We start from the raw sequence: 23,919 nt of genomic DNA, 5'->3' as shown, positions 1-23,919 counted from the left end.
TGCTCTTTTCGTCTTTCCTCTGTATTTCTCTGAAAATAATAATGATATTTGCCTTACAAGATTGCTATGAGGACTAAATGAGATGCTGTGGGTCAAAGTGCTTGTAAATTACAAATTCAGAAAAAAACCAGGATAATTACAGAAGATGATGGAACTAGCTTTCATGTCAGGATGATGATGATTATTAAGGAGCGTAAAACTGATCATTGGCATTAGCTCTGGACAGCATTATGAAGTCAAGTTCGTGGCTGACTGCCTGCCCACTTCCCTTTCCACAGCATCTCTCTCCTTAAATCTTACCTGCCCTTGCTAAATGTAGCTCTGTGGTTGACCTACTGATGTGAGTTTGTGTGGTTCTGGCTGTAGAAAATGGAGCTGCTGATTTGAACAGTCCTGTTATTAGGGTCAGAGAAGGGCTCTGGTTAGAAAACAGGAGGAAGCAGCTCCTTCCTGTAATCAGAAGACCCAGCTTTTGGCAGGGGCTACAGAGAGGGAGAGGCACGTGGAAGATGCCCTGCTTGCCCTTGGAGAGAACTTTCTTAGAAGCCCTGCCCCGGAGAATCATTCTGGATTCTGGGAGGATAGGCTCTCTTGCCTCAGAGAGACTGAGATCTTGCCTCAAGAAGTGGGTTCCTTCTAAACCAAGTTAGAGAGCCTGGAGCCCTGGGGGTATAGTAGGAAATAAAGAAAGCAAGGGCTGGGCACGGTGGCTTACGCCTGTAATCCCAGCCTTTTAGGAGGCCGAGGTGGGCAGATCATGAGGTTAAGAGATTGAAACCATGCTGGCCAACATGGTGAAACCCCGTCTCTACTAAAAATACAAAAATTAGCTGGGCATGGTGGTGCATGCCTGTAGTCCTAGCTACTCGGGAGGCTGAGGCAGGAGAATTGCTTGAACCCTGGAGGCGGAGGTTGCAGCGAGCCAGGATTGTGCCATTGTACTCCAGCTTGGCAACAGAGTGAGACTCCATCTCAAAAAAAGAAAAAAAAAAAAAAAAAAAGCAAGGGCCAGCCATTACAGAAGCACAGGAGCTCTTAGTGGTAGATAGCCACTGGATGGTGTGACAAACAAAGAGAGAAAAGTACTATTGTAAAAAACCCAAAAACATCTAAAAGGCAGCCCTTTACCCAAATGTCTCCTCCACTGGCCTACTCCAGAGTCTGAATTTCCATCACTGGGAGTCCTAATGGGTGCTAGAATTTCCCTGCTAAAATGAAAATATCCCTGGAAGTGGGTGTGTGGGTGGGTCAGGTCTTAACCGTCTCTCAATCAATAGTATTTGGGGATAGATTTATTTCTGGCTCAAGAGCCTTGGGAACCTTACAACTAGGTTGCAAGCCCCACAGTACCTATCCTAGTGTGGTCTCCAGAGCAGGTCCCTGGTAAATGTTTGTGGGGTCATAGGTGGATTAAAGGAGATAAAGACCTACTGTGCTACGAGGAAGAGAAAAGACCTACATGCTATGAGGGGTGGTATCAGTGTAGGGAGTGCTACTTGGGGCCCCTAAGCTTTGGGAAAAGAGAGATTCAAGAAGCTACAAAGAGAGGGCAATGTGGCATATAGGATTTGCAGACAGAACGATTTGGGTTTGTGTTCTAATTCTGCCACTTACTATCTGATCCCATGGAGGTCATGCAACCTCTGTGAGCCTTGGTTTTGTCAACTGTAAAATGGGGATACTGATATCTCATAGGACTGCTGTGAGAATATGTAGATAGGATGGCAGTATAATTTCTTTATCAACTGTGAAAGGATAGACTTACTATTATTATTATATAGGGCAGAACATACTCAGTGCTATTATGAGTAGTATTTACCTTGAAGGGACACATGATACCATTGACTAACTCTTGTGTCTGGGAGGAGTGTAAACATGTCTCACGGGAAGTGGTAGTGTGCTGTAGTAGTGCACCGCACAATGGGGAATCTGTTTCACCTTAGAGTCCAAGAAGTGAGTTCCTTCCAAACCAAGTTAAAAATTCCCTCCTCATGTGGATGCTAAAGAGAGAAGGAAGCTGTTAGAAATCCAAACAGAGATCTCTGGTTAAAGAGACAGAGAGCGGCAGCATCAAATGGCCATTCCCATCTCAGTAAAGCAGGCAGCTGGCAAATTTGCAGGGAACACTGGGAAAAGCTAAGCCTGGGGAGGAAAATCAGATGAAGATTGAGTATTAAGGGAAAGTACTGAGGTCAGTACCAAGCTGTTGAGTCACAGCCTCAAGGGCCCTGAGGACAGCTTTGCACAAGCAGAAGAGAATCTTGAGTGGGCAGGGGTCTTCCCCCTAGTGCCATTGCTCAACGTGATTCTAGCCGCATAGGGTGGAGAAGCTGAGACGGATATCAGAATTTCTCTATGGCCCTATAATTTTCTCTAGACCAGTATATGCTATAAATGAAGCTGGTTGTCCCTCGGAGTTTGTGTGAATTCACTTTTGACCAATCTATTTGTCATTTTCATAAAATCCCAAGGAAAAAGCCTGCATATACATACATACATACATACATGTGCGCACGCACGCGTGTGTGTGTATATATATATATAGTTCTATGTGAACCTTACCGGGTTGGAGGCCACTGACAATCAAACTTAAGATTCTGGTTCCTTTAAAAAGGGCCAGGGCAGGTAAGAAGCTTCCCATAAAGAATGTCATCATAAACAACTCAATTCTGTGTTGGGGAGCCACTTATCACATGACAATGGAAACACGAAGGGCTAGAAACACACAACGAAGGACATATTGGCTCTAATCAGGGAACTAAGGCGAGCTCCAGGGAGGAGGTGGAGCTTGTGATGGGTCTTAATAAAAGGCTGTGATATTGACATAGGGGCTGAGCTCAGGTCAAGAGCATGGAGTGGATTCCAGGGAAGATGGAGTAGAAGGTGGTTTCAGTTTAGAGACAGGGACTCACATGACAGGGAGGTAGGATCAGGGTGACAACAAAAGGGTAGAAAGAAAAAGTGGGAGGACTTGGGGACATCTGCCTTGTTGATGGTTCTACAGGGCATGAGCAGAGGCTGAGGTCTTACCTCAGAGAGTCACGGGACTTCTCAGCAGGGAAGGATGGACTGATGGAGCCAGGTCTTTGTGGACAGAAATGTCAAGACTTCCTGACTCGGTCAGAGCTCTTGGATAGGATATAGAGATGTCCCTTCCCCCTCGACCAATTTACACATTTCCTCTGCGTTCATCTTCACAGGACTTTCCTGTTCTGCTAAACAAAACAAAACAAACAAAGAAAAAACAACAACAAAAACAGAGTTTGACATTTTTCTGGATTTGCCAGAGGGAGCTCTTGAAACTGTCACTGCAGAGTATTTTTATTGCTGCTAAGCAGGTGGAGGAGAGTTTAAGGCTTCCAGAACAGTATGTGTGGAAGAGCTCAGTGCTGGAGGTTTAAGGAGCTCAGGACTCATCCTTCAGATGTCACTCACTGTGGTGTGACTATTTTACCTCTCTGTGTCCTCACCTGCAAGGAGAGAAGATTGCACAGGGTGGTCAAAAGAGCCCTTCTAGTTCTGGAGTCTGAGTGTCTGTGTCCTCTCTACCAGGTGATGAGGGTGACCGTGACTGCCCTAAACTGCATGACAAAGGCTGACTGCTGTGCCTTGTGTATACACAGACAGAGTTTTGCTTCAAGAGCTAGTCTAGCGTAAAAACAAACAAGCAGCTTGTTTCTAAAAACCTAGATCACTTGACTTAACGTGGCTCTGGGTCTGCAAGTTAACGTTTTAGGAAGGAAAAGCTCCCCAAACCCCAGGAAAAGTGAGCTGGTGCAAAGATGGAGAAACACCAGGCAGAAAGAGCGAGGAAAGACTTTGTTGGTAGCTTTAGTCTTTGAAAATTAGAGGTCATGCTGCCTTGTCAGTCTGACCTGTGGGCTCCTGCATTCTGGGCGAGTTGAGTCTGAAAAGAGTATGAGTCAGCCCCACTCCTTTGCGTTTTCCCAATGAAAATTTCCCTCAAAGAAATTCTAGTAGCGGAAATGATTGCATAATTGCAACTTTGTTCTCTTGTTGCAATGCTTTCCAGCTGCTATTACTATTTATTTCCCCTTCAGTACCTGTTTACTTTCCAGGAGGAAAGGGTGAGCCATAAAAAGGGTGGTTGAAGAAAGGTCATTTCCAAGAGCGAGAGCAATGCAGATTGCAATGAGGTGGCCCCTTGGTGGTCCTGTGAAGGAGGGACAGGGTACTCAGTATTTGCCTGTGCTGGGGGCGATGACTCCACTAATTAGCCCATCTCTCGGCCCCTGGTGAGGACTAGCCATGGCCTTTGCTCCCTACCCTTTTCCCCACAGCCAGGATTGTTAACTGTGATGGCCAAGTCAAATGTTCATGAAAAAAAAATCCGTCTTCCTGGCATCCCCCAGTGGTTGTGTGACAAGTCAAGGTTACCTTGAAAGGAATGCAGAGGAGGAAAATCTATCCATCTATCAAGATGTGAGTCACCCATGTGATGTCATCTGAATCTCAGCCTGATCCCATTAATTTTGACTATGTAAGCACATACAATACCAGAAGAAAATAAAACATGCAGCTATGAAAGACACGCATGCTGCCACAGACATACACACGGACACCCACGCACCGACATATATGCATTCATTGGCCTAATCTGCCAGGCAGCAGGCAAGAGGTCCTATTATGAGTGGAACAAGTGGAAGTGGAGAGGGGTGGCTTTTTTTGGCAGCGTTAATGAGGGTGACCTTCAGGTAGGGATGCACAGGCTGCATGGAATGGAAGGGAACACGAGACCTTGGCATCCCTCTCACTCGAAGATATGGCAAGGCTTACACAATTAGGCTTAATTATGTCCTGCTCTGCCTTCAGCAAGTGTGTTCCTTGCAGGTGGAGTCTGACTTTCCCTCCCCATGCATTCCCCAGGCTCTTTTCCTGATGCTGGAAACCCAACTGGCCTCTAGCTATGGTTTTCAGAAGCCAGGCACGGAGGCCACCCTGACTGCTGAAGGCCTGCTTCTCTGGCATTAGCTGGGTCCTCTCTCTTCCTAGAGAAGGTGAGTTGCTGATCACTGCCCAGTAGGTTTTTATGGGGCATTTTTTGATTGTGAGCACAGGTCTGTCAACAGAAGCCAGTGGGGCAGTAGGCACTGTGGTCGTAGCAGCACAGGGCTGAAGCCAGGAGATGCGGCGTGAGTCCCAGTGCTTCTCTGATCTTCAGTTTCTTCCTCTAATAATGGCAATAAAAAAGCTACCCAGCCTACAGAGCAGCCACATATGCTGCACAGGTTGGGCACTGCGCAACTCAAGCATGTCTTGTGACTGATGGCAGGGAGCCGTGCAGAGCAGTGACCCGGCCTGACTGCTTCCAAGTTGATGGGGTCACACAAGATCAGTGATTATTTACTGTCTGCTTCTCTTTGCTTTTGCTGAATTTCCTAGAATGTGACCTGTCTCCTGCCTGGCTCGGAGTATATGCCCATCAGCTCCCTCTCTAGCGAAATCCTGCATCTCGCTCCTCCTGGTCAACCTTGCCTTCCTGATATCTGAGACCTGTGGTTTCCAAGCGCAACAGAGAGGTGGAGAAATTTCCAGTATTGGTGGCTTTGCTGGAGCAACAGGGCTTATCTGGAAAATGCACACTTTAAGGAAGGGCCTGAAGGAGGCAGCTTACTGCTTGGGGAGGAGAACTGGATTCCAGGATGGAAAGATCAAGCAGGTCATAGGGCAAATAAGGACACTTCACATATCTGCCCACTCAACGGACGGGTCGAGGGTTACACTCCTAATGTGTGCCATTATCTGTGGTTAACCAGGCCTGGGACACAGAACAAATGAGATTCTGAACTCTCCTTTTAAGCAGGAGCTTTCACCTCCCCCTCAGTCACCCTTAGGCTTCTCCTTTTTCATCCTTCCCCAGCTATTAACACAAGTGGTGAACATCTGGGTTTGCCTTGGCCTGTGTGGAAGGGGCCAACCAGAGCAGGAAGCCATAGGACCCAGGCCAGGAAGAGTGAAGTGAGCTATTACCCATGAGAGTGAGCCCAGAGGGGACACCTGGCTGCTTAGGAATCGGAAACAGGAGCATTGTAGGAAAAGGAGAAGATTCTGGGGACCTTCAGCCTTGAAGAGCTTCCTCATAGAGGAGAAACCACGCTTCTCCACTAAGCTGTGCAACAGAATTACCCCAGGGCTTTAGAAAAATATGGATTCCCAGGACCTATCCCCAGAAAATCTGATTCAACACGTCTGTAGCAGAGCACTGGGAATGGATGTTTAAAAAAATAAGCATGTAACTTCAGAATAATTTTAGATTTGCAAAAGCGTTGCCAAGACAATTTGTATTTTAGCCCTTTTTAAGTTGTGGAATATAAAGCACATATAGGTAAGTGTTCAGAACAAAGGATGGCTTGATGATTTATCAATACGTGAACACCTGTGTCATCACTACACAGCCACAAAATAGGACACTGCCAGGGTCCAGGAGCTCCCCTCAGACCCTCTGTGTTCCTTCCCATCCAAAGTTTACCACTGAAGCAGGCATCCCCAAATGCTGGGTCTTAATCTTTCATCCCTAAACATTTAATTTCATTTGATCTATCTTTGAACTTTATATAAATGTAGTCATAAAAAGTAGGCATTTTGGGAGGGTCTGACTTCTTTCACTGAATGAGTTTCATTCACATTACTCTGTATAGTCTGTTCTTTTTCACTGTTTCACCCTTACACAGTGCTAGCAAATGCAGTAGTTACTAGCCACATGTGCTATTAAAATTAAAATTAATTAAAATTAATTAAACAATTCAGTTTCTGTCTTACACGAGCCATATTTCAAGTGCTAGGTGGGCTCATGTGATAAATGGGTGCCATCTTGGACAGTGCAGAACAGAAAATTCCCATCACGATATGAAGTTATTTTGGACAGCTCTGCTCTCGGATGTGCAATTTTACAAATATATCAAAATTTACCCATTTTACTGTTGACAGCCATTGTGATTCCTTGCAGTTTTGGCTATTGTGACTGACACTGCTGAGAATGTTTTTGTACTGGCCTCTTGGTGCACATGTGCAAGTATTTATGGTGAATGTATGCCTTAGAGTAAATTGTAGGGTCATAGGTGTGCGTATGTTCAGCTTTAGCAGATAATGCCACGTTATTTTCTTAAGTGGTGTACTAATTTGTACTTCCACGAGAATCTCTTTTCAAAAGCATCCCAGGTAATTTTGAAGATTCATCAAGTTTGGGATAATGGCTTGAGTTTTTAAGGGATTTGATTTTATCTTTATATAAAAAGGAGTTTTCTAATGATCTGATTGTTTAGCAGTAGAATGGACCCTCATGAGAAATACCTCATCTGGTGGTGAGTGTCCTGTCTTTAGAGGTATTCAAGTTGATGCTGCACAACTTTCTGAAACAGCAGCTTTAAAAGGAACTCCTGGACTTAGTAGGAAGTCTTCCTAAGTGATGTATTAAATCCTTTCCAACTGTAAGAGTCTGTGATTTCATCCCTTTTCATGGCTACGTTTGGATGGATGCATGCTGGACAGTAAAATTCCTCATAGTTAGGCAGTAGAAGAGAGAAAGGGCTGATGCCAGAGGCCAAGATTAATCACAAATTGAATCGTTAGTCTCTGAATAATTGAGTTAGTTGTCCCAATGATCAATGAATCACCTCATGCTCACTCTAAACCTACTCTTTCTACTTGAGCTCTTAGGATAATGGGAAACATGACTTCTTCAATGTCACCCTCTGCAGACGTTTATAGGTCCTCCTTATTTCTATTTTAATGGCTTTATTGGATATGTGCCTATTATTGTACTGGTCTCAAATCATTTCTGGAAACAGGTGTGGCATAAGTCATAATACCGTAAAAATGCCCTCCTCCACCATTGCCGGGCAGTATATCTTCATCTGTCTCCATGCTGTCTCTCTCCACCTGTTCTTCCTGCCTCCTCCCTGCTGGAATTCCCTTCTACCCTTGTGGGGTTTGGAAATGCAGGGATTATTCTAGGTCACAAGAGAAATAATCCTCCTGCCAAGGCACTCAAGAGGCTGCCCTTGAGGATAGAATGGCTTCCTTTTAACTCACTTGAAGACTGATTGTTTCTTATAAAAATGCTGTTAGGGGATTTGGGGAAAGGTCTTAAATCTCACTGGGTATATTCGAGTGATGAGATTGCAAAGGGAAAATGAGAAGTGGGCAGATCTAATAACCCGAGCCTATGCTGGACCCGTGCTCAGCAACCAGCTATGCTCCACGACAGAACTTTCAGCAGAGTCCTGCTCTGGGTCTCCAGGGAGTTCACAGATGAACTTGTTGGTAATTTTCAGGTAAAAACCACCCAACCAGATCTCAGACAACCTGTGGGTGTATCTAAAACTGGGCCAACATAGAGATGAGATTGTGGTGCTGCTGGTGGTGGCAGATCTTACTCCAGCTCCAGATTGGAACTCAGGGCTGAGTTAGGCTTTGTCTATATAATCTTATGGATGGAAGGGACCATTGAGGCAGCAGAAATAACTCCAGAGAAATAGCACTGGGGCTTCCAAGGGTGGCCTGGAGCTCATTCTTAATGCCATTGGTTTTATCTTTAGAAGGATATAGAGAGAAGTTTGGAGAAGAAACTTGAGAAGTTGGCAAGATCAGACCTAGTACCCATGTAGTATTCTCTCTGCGGTTTTAGCCTGTCACCCCACTTTTTTGGTCCTTGGTTTCCTTGAAACTTCAGAAACAAAGACAATCAAAGGGTTATGTCTGAAGAACGATGTCCGTCCCAGGAGACATGCTAGGTTTAATTAGCTGGTACCCACAGGATGTTCTGAAAATGAGAAATGGCCAGGATTATTATCTATCAAATGTCAAATACAAATGCACTCATGTTCCCATTATGGATGTGTGTGTTGCAAACTTGCTCAACTGAGTGTGACCCGTTGGGTGGTTTTAATTACAAATATCAATAAAATTGGTTGATATTTATGGACACAGACCCTTCAGATCAGGGCGAAGGAAGCTAATTGCGTAAGACAGTGCCGTGATTGAACTCCAAGGGAGGCGTGGACTCCTGCTAGCTGGGTGCGAAGCTGAGACAGCTCCAGTCTCCCTGTGTTAATTAAATGTGATGAAATGAATATTAACTTGTAAAAAGAGTTGGTGACTTGGACTGGGTTTACTTGGTGGGTGGGGCTGAGGCTAGGGATGGGGGTTGTGGTTGATGAGACTCAAGGGCTGTTGTCTTAGAGAGAAGCAAACATTAGCACAGAGGTTCCCAACCTTGGCTGCAAATAGAATCACCCGAGGGGCTTCTATAGCTTACCAGGGCCTGCACTGCACTGCCAGCAATTTGCCTGGGGTGGGACTTTCCCGTATTATTCTAATAACCAGCCAGGACTGAGAAGCATTGATGTAGTGAAAACAATTCATGCTTTTGGAGTCAGACAAATGAGACTTTGAACTAGCTGTGTGTCCTTGAGCTTCAGGGATTTTTTTTTTTTTTTTGTCTGTAAAAATGAGGTTAATCAAAGCTGCATGGTGCATCTGTGATGTTAAAATGAGATCATATGGGTGATGGGGCTTGGTGTCTAGTCAGGGCTCAGAAAAAGTTAGATTCCCTTCCTTCCTTAGGTGCGAGTGCATGCGGGCCTGAGAATTTGGAAGACTGCAAGTGCCTGGTGGTTTAAGCCAAAGTGAATTCTTCCCTGAGCACTGATAGGATTGCCCACGAGAGGAAATCATCTCTTCAGCCTTCTTGTCCTCCACAAGAACAGAAGGACACGTCCCAAGTGGCGAGCTGTGCAAGGCTGCAGACACTGTGAGTGGGCTGCGAGGGGCGGGGCTGAGGGTGGACGTCCTGACTGCTTGATTTCCAGCCACGGCTCGGTTCACTCCACTGGGGAGAAACTTGCCTTTTCTGTCCCACTATGAGGAGGCTTGTCACTTGTGCTCGTTTCCTAGGGCACCTGAGCCACAGTTTCTTGGGAGACTCATGTCCCCAGAAGCAGGGAACGGTGGTGTGACATGGAGCTTTTAAAAATTTTTTTTTTGCGGAGACGGAGTCTCACTCTGTCGCCCAGGCTGGAGTGCAGTGGTGTAATCTCGGCTCACTGCAACCTCTGCCTCCCAGGTTCAAGAGATTCTCCTGTCTCAGCCTCCCGAGTAGCTGGGATTACAGGCACGCACCTGTGTTTTTAGTAGAGATGGAGCTTCACCATGTTGGCCAGGCTGGTCTCAAATTCCTGACCTTAGGTGATCCATCTGCCTTGGCCTCCCAAAGTGCTGGGATTACAGGCGTGAGTCACCATGCCTGGCCAACATGGAGCTTTTAACTCACTTTCTCAAATCTTCTTACTGTAACAGTCAAGGTCTTCCTGGTTTCACCGAACCTCTTTACATGTCCAATCTTCCCTTCTTGAAACCCACACAGTGCAGCCACACTGGGGTACTCCAAACTCTCCAACAGGCCCCCTCCTTCCTTCTCTGAGCATCTACTCATGTTGCTTTTTCCCCCTTCCCTGTAACATCTGTAACTCACCACCTCCAGAAGCCCAAAAACAATGCTTCCCTCCGTATGAAGCCTTTTTTGAAATGCCTTCCTTTGGAGCAATGATGATGGTTGTGTGTGTATCTTGCAGGGTACAGGCCACACAGCTGTATTTTGTTATTTGATGATATCTCTGTCTCATCCCCATTGCTGGACCAGATACCACTGAGGCAGGTGTCGTGGAAAGAATTAGGACTTTGGGATCAGGGCACAACTGGGTCTGAATTTCATCCCTGTCACTTATTAGCTTTGCAATCCTAGGAGAATCATTTAGATTCTCTAAGCCTCTGTTTACTCATTAATTAAAATGAAGAAATAATTCCTATTTCTCAGGGCTGATGTGAGGATTAGTTTGATGCATATTTATGAAAGACTCTGGCAAAGAAATGTTTTCATAGATGCCTGTAAAATGATTAAATGAATTGATATATACTATACGGCATGATGTTTGAAAAAAAATTGCTCTCACTTTCCTCATCATTAAAGCTTACATTTTGGGAGTGGTGATGGTGAGGAATATAGGGTCTAGGAAACCAAGCTAAACTTTTAGTGGCTACTACAAAGCCTGCACCATTGTCTTTTCTCAGACGTCCTTAATACAACCCCAAGAGGTGGGGATTATTTTTTCGGAAATACAGGATTCTGATCTTAGCTTTGCCAGTTACTGATGGGCCTTGGCAAAATGGTTTGCCTGCCTGAACCTTAGTTTTCTAATGTATGTAATGGGCAAGCATTCCACTCACACATGACTTCTATCCTCAGGAGAGCGAATGCAAAGTGCATATGATAGCGCCTGGCATGTGGTTGGCACTCTACGTGGGACAGTTCTATGGCCATCCTTATGACAATATTTGTACAATGAAGAGTATGTTAGCATCACCCATGGCTTTATGGCTAGCATGAGCAGTATTGTTATTTCAACCCTGGTAATTCTGTGCTACTTCCAACCCTCTTCCTGCTATATAACTCTGCCCTGGGCAGCCTGTCTTAACCCCAACATCGCAGCATCACTGAGCAGGACCTTTTCATGGGCATCCATATTGCATCTGTTCAGAATTCTTTGAATTTGCCACCAGGAAAGCTCCGCCACCCCTGTATTTTGCAGATTCGGGCCTCACTCCCCTCTGGCAAATCCCCGCCCGACTCTATTTCCCTTATCAACCTGCTGATCACCTCTCATTTGTCATCTTTATTAGCTTTTAATCTCCCATCAGTTTAGTGCTGGAGTTTAAGAGTAGGATTAGAGGGGGGAGTTTAATTGGATGATCCTCCATGGCCCCTTGAACATCAGATTCAATAAAAGTTTATGAAAAGATAAAATCGCAAAGGGTTTTATAGCCCCAGACAGAGCAAGAGACTGGTGTGAGAACAAGGTAACTGTTTTTCAACCTCATATAATCCGTGTTTCGACTTGATTAAATGAGGAAGTTAGTTTTCCCTCTCTCTCTGTCTTCTGCCCTCTCTTTCCATGGGCAACATTATCCTTTTCCTCCTGGCGTAAGCAAGAAGCCACTTTCTGCCCGGTGCCTCTCTCCTCTTGCTTTGATTTTCCCTGACAGGAAGAGTAATGAAACCTGGGTGCACCAGAAAATAACATTTATTTCACGCAGAAATATGCTGAACCACCACTGAAGGTGGCTGAGGTGATCATTTGATGGGAAAGAGCCTGGTTTTCAGGAGGGGGAATCGTGGTTTGTGAAGATGAAGGGAGGAAAAGTGCTCCTCTCCGTGAACTCCCTCCTATCTCAAACCCATCTTTCCCCAGACTTCTGCTCTCTGCTTAGACCATTTTGCTTTGGTTCAGGCAACCAGAGTGTAAGGGGTGGGCCAGAATGTGGAGTCATGTGTGAATTCATTCATTGATTAATTCAACAAATATTTTTTGCATGCATTTTACATGCCAGCCACTGTGCTAGGCAGGGAGGATAGAAAGGTGAATAAGATCTCACTCTGCTCTCAGGAGGGCAGAGTCTATGGGGGAGATGGACAATGTGAGAGGAAATTATTTTTTTTATTTGTACAGCCATCACTTTGGTCTGAGGAAGTGATGACCCTTGGTGGTTTTTTTGTATTGATGTGATTCTGCAGTGAGTTTGGCTGTCAGACTTAGGATGAGGAAGTGATCTGCACAATGAGAGGTGAAGAATTTGGGGCTCTTGGTGGAAATCTTGGTGGGTGTGTGGGGGATGGGAACAAGAAAAGGGAGAAGGTGGGGAGGGGGTATAAATGGAAGCCAGTGAATGAATGTTAATCTTTGAGTTGAAGATTCTGGGAGTGATGCTGTAATAAAATGTTCCAAGTGTGGATAACTGAAAGATGTTTAAGGAATAATCTACAATACTCATCGGTGCTTTGTGTGAATATTTATTTATTTACATGCAGTCATTCATTTAGGACAATAAAGGTAAAAAGCCCAGAATCATTGGTGACTAGGAGAATGCAGCTTCCCAGGAAGTCATAAAAATCCAAAAGTGGGCTTGAGATTTCCACTGGCTGCAAACTGGGGTCCAAGCCAATTTTAAAGGGACTCAGGTGACCCCAGGAGACATGTAATTTACATAACTTGTATTGACTACCAGAGGCAATAATGACAGTGGTACTAGGTAAAACTAGAGCCCAAAGGAGGGAGTGATTAGTCTACTTGGGGAAGGGTGGTGCGGATGAACATCAGAGAAGACTGCATAGAGGGGCATGAGCTTGAGTTGGGCCTTGAAGGATGGGCAAGCGTTTGCTCGATGGATGAAATGGAAATAGAGGTGGGGCACAGGGCCTCTCATGAGGAGGAGGTATTGAGGATACAGGAAATGGCAAGATAGCTTGGAGGCCAGGTAGCCAGAGGGGGATGTGAGGGAGGATATGAGAGGCTGTAGATACCAGCATCTGGTAGTGGGTGGTGGTGTGGTCATGGTGGTGTGGGTCATGAAAGACCTCTGATGTTAAGTAAAGGAACTTGGATATTGGTAGTTGGTGGAGGACTGCTGAATAATTTTACTTTCAGTGGGATGGGGTAACATTTCATTTCAGGGCAAGCCCCCTGGCTCAGTGTGGAGGATGATTGAGGGAGAGGGTGACACTGGAGTCGGGGGGACCTATCAAGGGACAATGGCCCAGGGGAGACGCAATGGAGGCCTGAACAGGGGTGCTCACAGCGTGGACTGGAGGGAACGGGCTGCAGGCTGCTTTGAACAGAAAATGGAAAAGCTTTGTCACTGGTAGAACGTGGGGACAGGGGAGGGAGGGAGAAGTGTATCACTCCAGGCCTGTGGACGGGGTGCCTGGTGCTGACTTGTGTGTTCTCTGGGAGAGGGAATTCAGGGGCATGTTTAGGTATTTGCAGAAATGCCTCAGTTGTGGATGTATTGAGATTTAGGTGTCTTTGGGTGGATGTGCTTGAAGCCATGTGAGTGAATGAGATAGTCCTGGGAGAAGGTATTGGGTAGTAAAAAGAAAGGAGACAGGAGGGTAGGAAAGGAAGGGAAAGGGAAAGGAAATGTGACCCATGGTTTTCCGGCATCTTTGAATGTTCTAGAACCCCATCTGCTTCCACCTACCTGTGGATGGGGATGGTTAAGAAGTCTTAATTGTGGATGGAAATGGAGGATGACTTCACATGTTGGCGGATGTGTGGGGTATGGGGTAGGGTGTGCCCTGCTCCTGATGGGTGGGCAGGGCGGGGTGCCTCTCCCAAGCCGAGCCCTCGGTGCCGCCATGTGGTTCCAAGTGAAAATAATTTGGTTTGGGAGCCAGATGTTTGACTGGATCTTTTAGAGTAGGGGTGGATCCAGGCCTTATGGAACTTGAAACCTGCATGATCTTTGAAGGAAAAAAAAATACATTGTGCATATGAAATTGGAGTCTGCTGTTGGAAAGGGTAGTGAAGATCTCTGAAGCGTACGTTTCACTAGTTTTATGATAAATTTCCTTTTGTTTGGGAGACTTCCAGAAAGCTTAGGAAAGGCATGTGTGTACTGAGTGTGTGAGTGTGTATGCTTCATAAATGTGGCTGGCTTTTTGAACTCATTGGGAGGATGAGCTAGGATAAGTGAGAACACAGGCCTGGTATTTCCTAAATCTCATCCTACCTAGCATGGAGCTCACAAAAAAAGGAGTCCTAGGAGTGTGCATTGGGCACATGGCCTGAGTGTCAGCTGGAGCATCCAGCCTTTAAGGTCTCAGGGAGGTTGGCGTGAACTCCATGACATGCAGTTCCATGTTTTGGGGAGAGCCCAGTGCTTTCCTCTATAAGCTCCAGAAGGACTTACATCTTCATGAACCCTTTTGCTTCTGAGCTTGTACTGCCACCAAATTAGTTGCAGATCCTCTCAATGTCTCTGTTGCATTCTGCATTGACTCAGACGTGGAACTCATCCTCCTTCTATGATTTATAAACACACTCCTTCACTCATACCCACAAGGCCTTTATGTATGAGGCAGACTTCACTGAATAAAGGATAGATATATTAAGTAACACAAACAATTAGCATTGCATATGAGCGATTGTGAATGCTTCTTCCTTCTGCCATTGCTCTTGACCTTCCCCTCTTCTTTCCCTCTCTACTTTCTCCTCTTCTATTCGTAACTCTTGTTCCTTGCAGCTTAGTGACCCCTTTGGTTTCCCTGATTGCTATTAGCCAGTGCCCTCCCAGGTCATGTGTGTTAACTGACTGTTGCCATGTAACAAATCATGCCAAAATTCTGTGTCTTAAGCAATAGTCATTTATTATTTTGGGTGAGTCTGTACTTCAGTGGGATGGGCCTGCTGATTGTAGCTGGACTCAGCTGATCTTGGCTGGGCTTGTTTCTGCTCAGGTTGTCAACTGGTGGATGGTTGTGGGGGTGCCTGGTATTGTGCTGATCCTCTATTAACCTCAATAGGAAAGGCACCAGGCTCTAGAGGATGAAGAAGAGACCCGGAGCCAGCAACAAGATGAGACATGTTTTTTTTTTTTTTTTTCCAGAGTCTTGCTCTGTCACCCAGGCTGGAGTGCAGTGGCATGATCTCAGCTCACTGCAACTTTTGCCTTCTGGGTTCAAGTGCCTCAGTCTCTCAAGTAGCTGGCATTACAGTCATGCACCACCATGCCCAGCCAATTTTAATATTTTTTGTAAAGATGGGGTTTCACCATGTTGGCCAGGCTGGTCTTGAACTCCTGACCTCAAGGGATCTGCCCGGCTTGGCCTCCCAAACTGCTGGGATTACAGGTGTGAGGAGACTTGGGGTTTCATTAGGGGCTTACATACAGGGAAGAGAACCCAGTGGCGGTGGGCTGGACAAGGTGATTGCATGGCTGAGCAGTGGCAGGTGGGGCAGGAAAACCACATGGCTCCCTGGTGGTAGACTGCATAGGAAAATGACAAGCTCTTGCAAACAGCATGCAGTTTGTGTAGCATTTTCACTTAACACCCTTCTCCTAATGACCTCTACCTAACAGCCTTCATTTAACCCAAAAATCGGGGCCTCAATCCCCTGTCTGGTCCGTGTTCCACAGGAAGGGCCAGGGGCTTGGTCAATATTCCTCATAGACAAGGAATGCATCTCCAGGTTGGCCAAATGTGGATTCCCTAGCCCGAAACATGTATACAGGGTCATTCTAAGGGTATTCTGAGGTTATTGCTGTCAGGTGTGTTTACCCTGCAGCTGGTCTGGATGGCCTTGAGTGGCAGGACCCAGCCCCTGCCATGGGTCTCCTGTATCTCTCCAGAAGGGTACCAGCCCTGGCCAGGGCTCTCCAGTACCTCTCCAGTTATGTTCTGTGTGGTGCAGGATTGAAGACAGCAGAAACATGCAAGTGTCTTTTTCAGGCCTCTGTTTGCATCAAGTTTGCCATCATCCCCTTCACATGGGCAAGTCGCATGGCTCAACCCAGAGTCAGTGTGGGAGGCACTACCCAAGGGCATGGATGCAACAGCCGTGAAACACCAGGGCTGCTACTACAATCCATCTATCACACCGCGTCTTTCAGGAAGTATTTTTCTAAGCAAAGACGGTTCCTTCTCTGAGAGGCAATCCTGGTTCCAGCTGTTAAGACAATAATTTGTTTCCCTCTGCTACATCTGGCCCCTGCGTTGCATCTTATTGAGCAATAACATCGCCCAGGGTGTGACATTTTATAAGGGCTTTTCCTTTTCCACAAGAAAAGGACATTTTTGTAGATCATTTATTTACTTTCCCAAATCTTATGGGCAGGTCTAACCTTTCTGTTTCTTCAAAGGGTTCTGCTTGATTTCCAAGAGACCCTTGAACGGAGGAGAGAAGTGAACCTGAGTTACTGTGTCATTGCTAAATATCTGATGGCCAAAAAGAGAAACTGAGGCAAGGAGGAAAATCCTGGTGATTCTGAATTCTAACATGCTTAAGCCACACATGTTCCCTGAATTGGCACGAGGTACACGGGTCATCTGTTCTCAATGTGGGGTCTCGGGGTAGTTGCCCATTTGGGGAGCTGGAGGCGTTGGCAGTCAAAGCATCTTCCTCACTACTCACATTCTAGAGGGAAGATTAGAGATGGGATGGGGTGGTTGTGTTCTGTGTCCCTCCCTTTGCCACATCCCCTCTTAACCTGTGTGAGTGTGTGTATGTGTGGGGGTGGTGTGTGTGAATTCACATGTCTGCACACACACATATCAACATACCTCAGGGTCCTCTGCTGAGAGAGATGCAGCTTTGCACTGCTTTGTATTAAACCAGACAATAGGGGAAATGATTAGGGCCTTTCAGAGCAACCACCTGACAATAGTGTGAGGTGAATGTGGGCTGATTGGAGCTCCATTTACCACGTCCTGATAGCAGAGAAGGGCAGGCCAGGGGTGGCCCAGCATCTGCGTTTTGCAGAACTGGTTCCCAGGATGAACTCTTTCTTCTCATTCCTCCTCCCCGACTCCCCCCAGGGACCTCTGGGTTGGTTAAATTTAGTGTTCTGGCGTATCCAAATCCATGCGATTTCTTCCAGGACTGTGCATTTAAATGTCACCCAAACTGCACAATTACCAACACATCGGGCTGACAGGGGTTGTTTAAAAGCCGTATGGCTGTGAAGGAAGCAAAGAGGAGGATGTCTGCAGAAGGTGAGAGGAGAAAGAAAGGAAAGGGAGGCCTGGAGAGAGGATGACTGGGCTTCCTTCTTCCAAGTGTCCCCAGAACCAACCCCAATGAGGTCAACCAAGAAATGTCCTCTTCAAACAAACCCTGAGAAAATAAAAATGAAATCGGAGGTGGGAGCCGCTGCTTGTCACAAACCCCTTCCCCATCTTCCATCGCCTTTCCACTCGGCATCTCCATAGGGTTGCTAATAGACTCAGGGTGTTCTCCTGGGCACAGTGGCCTCTGGGGACATGGTGGCATGGTGTAAACAGCCATGAAGTTAAGCCACTGGGGCACACACCTGTGCTTGACCACTTAACAGCTGTGAGATCTGGGACTCCCCATTTCACTGTTCTGAACTTTGGTTCTTTACTTTGTTAAATGGGGATCATTGTCTTTACTCTGCCCACTTTGCAGGGGTGTGGTGAGGATCAAATGGCACGAGGTATAAAAAAACCTTTCAAAATAACTCATCTGGGTTCTGGTAGTGACAGGGGTCTGTGCCACTGCCCAGATGGAAGTGAATGGACATTTCTAGAGAGAGAGAGGCATATGGCACCTTAGCCCCGGAGCAAGACTTCTGGAATGAAGCCCAACTAGGGGCTTTGCTGAAACCATGAAGGGACATTTAAGATGCCATTTGAAGGCAGCACCCAGGCCTGAATGACCTCAGGTTGAGGGTTCTTGCTTTAGTATCAAGGTGGTTTGAAACCCCACCATGGTGTCAAGAAAGGTCCTATGTGCTTCTGCTGCCTCAGCTTTCTCGTCTCTCAAGTGGGTCCCTGTGAGATTTAAATGAACAAATAAATGCCTAACCAGTGCCTAGAAATAATAAGCCCTCGGTCAGTATTGTCTACTATTATATCTCTTTCCTGAGGCCTCCTGCTTTGGGATTCTGGAGTTCTTTCTAGAAAGATTTTTATGTGATGATTGCAGGAACTTGAATTAACACATGTAATGTTTCTAGACCATGGCTGGGCATGAAGCTCACGATATGCTGTTTCCTTTTTCTTCACATTCTACCTCTCATCTGACTGGTCCATGAGGTTTTACTCTGTGGGTAAAAGCCAGAAGAGAGGACACAAAAAGATCCCAATGAAAACAATAAATGAGTGAGCTATTGTTACCACTCCACGACACCTTGCTCAGAGCTCTTCTTCATGCATTTTGGGCCTGATGAGAAAGAAATCCCATCAGGAACATCCACCAGTCATCATCCTCCACGTAACATACAGACCTTGGGGAAATTCACCTCTCTGGGCCCCAGTTTCCCGATTTATAAAATGCAGTCATCGCCAAGGGACCTTCTAGCCCATCATGATACCTTTGACTTCAGTGCTCCCAGCCAATGCCCGGCCCTAGCCCCTTTCCATGATAGTATCACTGCTATTTTATTTCTTTTTCTTTTTGTTTCTTCATCTCGGACATGCCTAGTGTTTATGGCATTTCTGAGAATCCAACAAACTGCATTATTGGGAGGAGATGGGGAGTAACAAACATAGGCAAAAATCTGCTATTTTCACATGAATGCTTTAGGCAATCAGCCATGATGGGAAATGAAATGTGTGGAAAAATACAGGGTGAATAAAGAGGGCTTTAGTGAGATGATGAGGCTTTCATGCTTGTGCCTGCACGTGACTGCTGTCGATCCTTCAGCCCAGCGGCTGCAGCGCAGCCTGCGACGGCTTCTGCCGTGGAGGTCTGGGTCCCAGTCCTCCTCTACAGGTTGGGTTACGATGTGGAACAACCCATAGTTATTTATTAAAGTTCCAGTAAGGATCAAGTGAGGAGAGCAAGGGCGAGACTCCCTGAAGGAACAGACCCAGATCAGGCATCAGGAGTTACTTCTGCCAATTACAAGTTCCTGAGGGACCTTCCTTGGGGAAATGAGGGAGTCTCTCCTACTGACTGGTGTGGTGGGAGGGACACTTAAGATGCCCTTTGGAAGCATCACTCTGGTCTGAATGGACTCAGGTTGAGGGTTCTTGATTCAGTATCAAGGTGGCTTAGTGTAAGTTCTGCAAATGTGAGAGTTAAGAGGCTGGTTCAAGTTATGGCTGGGATCCTGACCTGTTGTGTGATGTTAGACAGCGTGACCAATCTCCCTGCTCCTCCAGTAGATGTCACCGATTCAGACACGAACGCTCATGCATTTTACAAATAGAACAATATAGAACAATGCCTGTGTATTTTCACTCTAGGAATAGGTTTTTTTTTTTTTTTTTTTTTTTTTTTTAAATTAGGAGTCTTAATTTTTTAGAGCAGTTGTAGGTTTAAAGACAAATTGATCAGAAAGTCCAGTGAGTTCCCATGTATTTCCTCTCCCCTTCACTCAGTTTCCCCTATTCACATCCTGCATGGGTGTGGCACATTTGTTAAAGTCGATGAGCCAATATCCATACATTGTTATTAACTGAAGTCCATGGTTTATATTATAGTATGGGAACAGTCTTTGCATTGTATAATTGCACACGTTTTGGAAAATGCATGTCCTGTATCCACCATTCCAGTGTTATACAGAATAATTTCATTGTCCTAAAAATCCTCTGTGCTCCACCAATTCATCCCTTTCTCCCCTCCCGACAAACTCTCAGCAACCACTAATCTTTTTACTGTCTCTATAATTTGTCTTTTTTTTGCCAGGAAGTCATATAGTCAGATTCATGCAGTATGTAGCCTTTTCAAACTGACTTTTTGCACATAGTAATGCATATTTAAGGTTTCTCCATGTCTTTTCCTGGCTTGACAGTTCATTTCTTTATATTGCTGAGTAGTATGGCATTGTATGCATATACCACAGTCTATTTATCCACTCACCTACTGAAGGACATCTTGGTTGCTTCCAAGTTTTGGCAATTATGAATAAAGCTGTTATAAACATTCCTGTCCAGGTTTTTGCGTGGACCTAAGTTTTCAACTCAATTGAGTAAATACCAGGGAGCGTGATTGCTGGATCATATGGTAAGAGTATATTTAGTTTTGTAGAAAACTGCCAAACTGTCTTCTAAAGTGGCTTTGCCATTTTGCATCCCCACTAGCAATGAGTGAGAGTTCCTGTTGCTCTATATCCTCCCCAGCATTTGGTGTTGTCAGTGTTTTGGATTTTAGCCATTCTAATAGATGTGCAGCGGTATCTTGTTTTAATTTGCCTTTCCCTAAGGACATATGATGTTGGACAAATAGGAAGAGTGCCTATGTATTTTCACTCTAGAAATAGTTTTAACAAGCTCATTTATCTGTTTATATTTTTTCTTCCAGCTAGTAGGAAATCAGAAGTGTGTGTGTGATAGAACATGAGAAGGAGGCCCACAGCTGATAGGAGCAGAGAGCCCAGCACTGAGCATCAGAAGACCCGGTCTTCTTGGCTACTTTAACTGCTTGACCTTGGGAAATCAGCTCATCTCTGGAGCTCAGCTTCCTGACTCTGGAAATGTGGTGCTTCTGCTGGATCAAGGTTATGAAATGCTTCTCAGGATGACGCCCTCCAATTGGAGTGACAGCCTGAGATGGGAAGAGGCTGGCAAGGCACTGGGGGAGTAGGAGGTGCTGACTTCCATGGCAAAGACTGTAGCCGGGGGCATCTGTGACACACGCACATTCTCTTCTTGAGAATTCTAACTTTGCCTCCTGTTTACTTTCCATGCAAGTTTAAGTGACAACTGACCACCTAACAGAAAGAAAGGAAAGGTAGTTCTTTTTCCTTTTTTTTTTTGAGACGGAGTCTCGCTCTGTTGCCCAGGCTGGAGTGCGGTGGTGCAATCTTGGCTCACTGCAAGCTCCGCCTCTGGAGTTCACGCCATTCTCTTGCCTCAGTCTCCCGAGTAGCTGGGACTACAGGTGCCTGCCACCACGCCTGGCTAATTTTGTTTTTTGTATTTTTAGTACAGATGGGGTTTCACCATGTTAGCCAAGATGGTCTCGATCTCATGACCCTGTGATCCGCCCTCCTCAGCCTCCCGAAGTGCTGGGATTACAGGCGTGAGCCACTGCGCCCAGCCAAGGAAAGGTAGTTTTAAAAACACTGACACCATGGCTTAAAAACCTCCAGACTGGGTGCAGTGGCTCATGCCTGTAATTCTAGCACTTTGGGAGGCCAAGGCAGGAGGATTGCTTCAGGCCAGGAGTTCAAGACCAGCCTGGGCAACATAGTGAGACCCCATCTCTACAAAAACTGAATAAAATTAGCCAGGCATGGTTGCATGCGACCGTAGTCCCAGCCACTCAGGAGGCTGGGGAAGGAGGGTGGCTTTGGTCTAGGAGGTAGAAGCTGCAATGAGCTACGTTCACATCACTAAACTCCAGCCTGGGTGACAGAGCAAGAGCCTATCTCTTAAAAATGAAAACAAAAACAGCCTCCCTAGAGTAGGTACCTCCTGGGTTGCAAAGTCAGCAGGACTCACGCTTATCAGTGGCTGGAACCTGACATTCCGGCATTCCCTGTCTGGCCCTTGAGCTCTGCTTGGGAGGAGAGAAATTTCATCTGCTCCTCCCCATATCTCCAGAGCTGGACGTGCCTGGCATAGCAAAGTGCTTCCTTTAGGTCGAGTGAGCCTCTTGCAGGCCCATTGTTCTAGGCGCTGGAAACACAGCAGGGAACAGAGGCAAAAGTTCCTGTCCTCACAGGGCTTCCATCGTGGTGATGTGCATGAACAACTCCCTCAAAATTAATTTGCACTTTATATTCAGTTTCAGAAAACAGTGTCATCCTATTTAGGAAAAGGTCCACTCTAAACAGTGAAAATAAAATGAATTTGGGATCTACAAAGGTGAACTTCAGTTATCTGGGGACATCTCATAACACGAAGGTGCTGACCTAGCGGTGATGAAGGCTTTATTACGATTTTCTCCCTGGGGGCTTTCAACAAGGCAACTGGTGAGGAGTTTGGCTGCCTGAGTTTCTCCTGTCACTAACGACTCAGCCATCACATCAGGCCCTGCTCCAACTCCCCCTGGTACCCAGCAGGGCTCGAGAAAACTTTGAAGTCCGGTGGCTCTGAACGTTGAATCCTTCGAAGGCATTCCACCCATGCAATCCCCAACAAGGTCCCAGGGAGATGATTAAACACACTTGAAAGCTGAGTCACTTTCCTAGATTAAGAGTTGTGTGTAAGGAGTGGAAAAAGTCTGAGAAGCGAGGAGATGCTTATCGGGGTTTGTGCGCTGGTGAACTCTTCCTTTTTAGCTGAACGCTTTGGTAATGGCTTTCTTCATGGTAGAAGGCGATAATTTCTCTTTTCTCATCCTGAAAACTTCCTGTGAGTAGCAGCCTCACCCCATCAGGAGAGGCAGGAGAAAGGCTCAGATAACGGATCTACTGCCCTGCAAGGTCTGGGAACTCCAGGCAACTCATGAGTCCCCGCAGGGTCTCTGGGGGCTCTTGTGCCTGTCCTTGAGGATGGGACAAGAAGAGGCTGGAAAATGGTGCGTGCAGAGCCATCAGAGAACTCAGTGCTCCTCAAGCTACGAGGAACCTATGAGCCACTTGGGGGCCATGTGCAGCTCCTGACTGGCAGGTGTGGGGTGGAGCTTATGGTTGTCATTTCTAAAGAGCACCCACCTGGATGATGCTGCCAGTCCACAGGCCACACAGAGAGAAGTGAGGATGGAGTCACTTCTGATATTTCACAGGGCAGAGAATTGATATCTCAGGGAAGGGGAGGACATGGCCTGACCAAAGTCACCCAGCTGGGGAAGTGGAGGAGCTTGGCTGGATCCCAAGTTTCCAGAACCCCACACCTGGTACATCTCATCTCTTCTTTGTGAATCCGGGCAGGTGACACCCAATTGCAGGCATGCTTCGGAGGGAATTAAAGATCACTTGTATTTCTTTCCTGTACAAGGCCCACTTATTTTTTCCCTATTTACTCATTCAGACAACTAGAAATATTTATACGACCCTCTATATACCCTCCCTCAGCAAGGTACTATAGGAATGATAGGAATAGCAAGTTATGTATGAATTAGAAGGGGAGAAGTGACATTTATATGTAAAATACCTAGAGTAAAAGAAAAGTAGTTGACTCAGAGCTGATGGCATGTCATAGACCCTATATTCTCCAGGAGTCCAAAGGAGAAAAAGAGACCTTTGTGGCCTGGTGGTCAGGGAGGGCTTCTTGGAGGAGGAGGCTAGCTCAGACAGGGCCTTTGAAGGCTCCATAGGATTTGAAGGGGAGAGAGGGGTGGGCTCTGAAGGTGCTCTGTCTGTCACTTAGGCCTCCCTTTTCACTGCATTGGGCCGTTCCCATCCAGCATTTTCTCTTTCTTCTCTGTATCTTCTTCCTTCTATTCCCTGTTCTTCTCCTCCCTCCCTCCCTCCCTCCCTCCCTCCCTCCCTCCC

Source organism: Theropithecus gelada, chromosome 8 (assembly GCF_003255815.1).
Source record: "Theropithecus gelada isolate Dixy chromosome 8, Tgel_1.0, whole genome shotgun sequence".
NCBI lineage: Eukaryota > Metazoa > Chordata > Mammalia > Primates > Cercopithecidae > Theropithecus > Theropithecus gelada.
The sequence above is the reverse complement of the archived record's forward strand: the minus strand, read 5'-3'. Positions refer to the sequence as shown.